This window comes from Brassica napus, chromosome C1, assembly GCF_020379485.1.
Source record: "Brassica napus cultivar Da-Ae chromosome C1, Da-Ae, whole genome shotgun sequence".
NCBI classification, from domain to species: Eukaryota; Viridiplantae; Streptophyta; class Magnoliopsida; order Brassicales; family Brassicaceae; genus Brassica; species Brassica napus.
Window position 1 is genome coordinate 26,460,361 of NC_063444.1, and position 2,898 is coordinate 26,463,258.

A 2,898-nucleotide genomic window follows, 5' to 3' on the forward strand; every position below is an offset into this window, starting at 1 on the left:
AAGATTGTGAATTAATAATATATTTTAATATATTTTTACTGAAAAATGTAAATATATATTCGTTTTAATCTTTAATTTTAAATAATAAAAATTCGTAATCAATATTAGTTATTATTATAAATGAATATTAATTCATTTTGGATTTATAGAATAAGAAATAAAATTTCTATAATATTTATATATATATACTTCATATTCAAAATCAAATTACTACACCAATTAATAAATATAAAATAATTTAATCCATTTATTAACTATTTTTAAATTAAAAACTAAATAATTGCATATATATAATAACATATCTGTATGAATTTTACAATATTTTCTCTTCGTTAACTTAATAAAGAAAAATATTGAAGTAATATTTTTAAAATAAAAAAAAAAATGATTTATATTTAATATTCATATTTAAATTTTAATATCAAAATATAATTCAGTATAACTGAATTTGATAAAATAAAATTCCGAATTCGGATGATATTAATATTATTTGATTATATGGTACATCAAACTATAGGTTATGTTTTATAATTACAGTTTTTAGAAATATTTAACAAATATGATACGGGTTGAATAACATATAGTTAGTTTGTATAATAATTTTAAAACTTTAAAATACAAGTGAAAATAATACGAGGCAGATTATATAAATAAAACAACTTATTCATAAAATAATGTTTATATAAATTTTAGTTTAATTATATGTACAGTAAAATAAAGATTTATAATATCTATCTATCTATCTATCTATCTATACTAATAAATGAGAGTTTTCTCTCTTCTCCTGCTGCCACATCAGCATGGAGGTATGGGCAAAATAAGACACGTGTCTTCTTCTTTCTAACATATAATGTGATTAATTTTCTTTGGGCCAGCGTAAGAGATCGTGCTATATTGTAAGCCCGAACGTAGTGTTTTCATGTGGACTTCATGAAATAAATTTCACAACCACTAAGATCCATTAAATTAGGTTAATATTCCCCTATATCCTTTCTCAATTTATCTCAGACGTATCAATTACTCTTGAATCCACCGCCTCTTTATAACCTTCGTCGTTACTTCCAGGTTTCACTAGCATGCAATTTATTGTATGTTCTTAATAACGACATTTAATCATAGCAATCCACAACTCCACATCCTTCCAGCTTCCCTGCCTTCCTTACCAATTTCTGACACTATATATATGAAGCCGAAGGAGAAGGTTCTGCTCATCTTTAAGTCGCGCTATTCTATTATAGCAAACTATCTGTAAGAGTTGGTATAATCATGGCAAACCCTCAACTGCTTCTGTCTGAAGCTGAAGGCTGGTTGGTGTAAGGATACCGATGTCACACACCTCCTCCATTTTTGGGAAGCAGAGAACGTGAAGAAAGGTGGAGAGCTAATGAGGATCAATTTGGTCATTGGTTATGAGAAGGTATTTTCTTCTCACTGAATATGTTGTTTCTGAAAGTCATCATTGATATTTTAAATTCTAAAGCTTGATTGTCTTTTATTGATGCAGACCACGCTCATCTAGGACTCTATTAGCATCCATCATAAAATCATACATGAAGGTTAGTTAAAACCATTTACAGTTACAACTAATACTACTGGGAAAATTGGTCAAAACTCTCTCTCTCTCTACGTCATGTTTGTATATCTTTATATAATGATCTCGCTGGCTAATTTTTTTGTTTGAAATTTTGTGGTTGAGTTAAACATTTAACTTGCTGGGTACGGTGAATGAATATATTATCTTTTGACAGGTTGGATATCAAAGATTATGTCACATGATTTGAGGATCTTGAACCTGCGTAAGTATCAGTTCACCGGCCATTTACCACTTGCATAATTTTATTAAGTTACTAATTGAGACAGCGTGGTAGCAGCATAGGATCTGGATTTGAGTATTCTTTGGTAAGCCAAGGCTTCCAAGGTTTTGTTGTCTTCCAAGGAATAATTTTCAAAACGAGTTATTATTCTTTACTTTCTCACCAATTGATACATATATCATTTAGAAAGGTTTCATGTCTTGACGCTTTTTAACATATGAATGAAGTGCGGTAAGAGATGTGAGCATCCCACCAAGGACAAGGCTTTGGACACTGTGATACAGACCATATCAAGAGGTTTGAAACCAACTTGATGAAAGACTGGATGTGTTAAATATTACTAATTGGATGGAACCGTTCTCTGTTTTTTGAGTGCAGGATCTTCAAAAGTTTATATTTTAATGACTTGGCCTTCATATAATTAAGCATGACAAGAAACACAGTATTTGAAGTATATCAATCATTATTGGCAATTAGATTGCCTTTCTTTAGTGTGGCATTGTATACAAGGCCGTTCAATAAAGAGTTAAAAGTTTTCAAATTGTAATACTTAACATTTGTATGGATTTTCTTTAGTTTCTGAGATGAGCTCTGCAAACACAGAATGCGATAAATCTATAATGACAGATTGAAGAGTTCCCATTGACCTGATCAACTTATTTTGTACGTAAGATTGGCATCATGGCCTCTCCGGAAGAAAAGAAATTAACAACTGCGTTGCTGCATTAACTAACAATTTATTAAGCCTAACAATTGTAACAAACAGTCATTACAACTGCATCTGCTAACATACGAAAATCGATCATGTTCATGTCATCCCCCCCCCCCCCCCCTCTAACAACAGATTCAGATTTATTTTCAAAACCAGCATCCCCTAAATGATTAAATGGTTCAAAGATCCACAAAAACAGAGGCCAAATTCACGACCAACCCTTCACAAAGCAAATCACCGGCCGTAATAAACAGGGCATCAACGTCTTCTCATGAGGATCAAGCTCTATTCATCAGGGAGGATGTAACAAAACCACTGTTAATCACACTCTAAAAATAGTCATAAACGAGAACAAAAAAAAACATATTCCCC

The 2,898-nt window shown here is 30.8% G+C and overlaps 1 long non-coding RNA gene across 1 annotated transcript; it reads left to right on the top strand.

The window, feature by feature from the left end:
- Positions 1 to 687: 687 nt before the first annotated feature.
- Positions 688 to 2,594, top strand: LOC111204065. The gene is made up of 3 exons (XR_002656486.2): positions 688 to 1,417; positions 1,505 to 1,556; positions 1,749 to 2,594. It is a non-coding gene; the product is annotated as an uncharacterized LOC111204065 (long non-coding RNA).
- Positions 2,595 to 2,898: the final 304 nt, after the last annotated feature.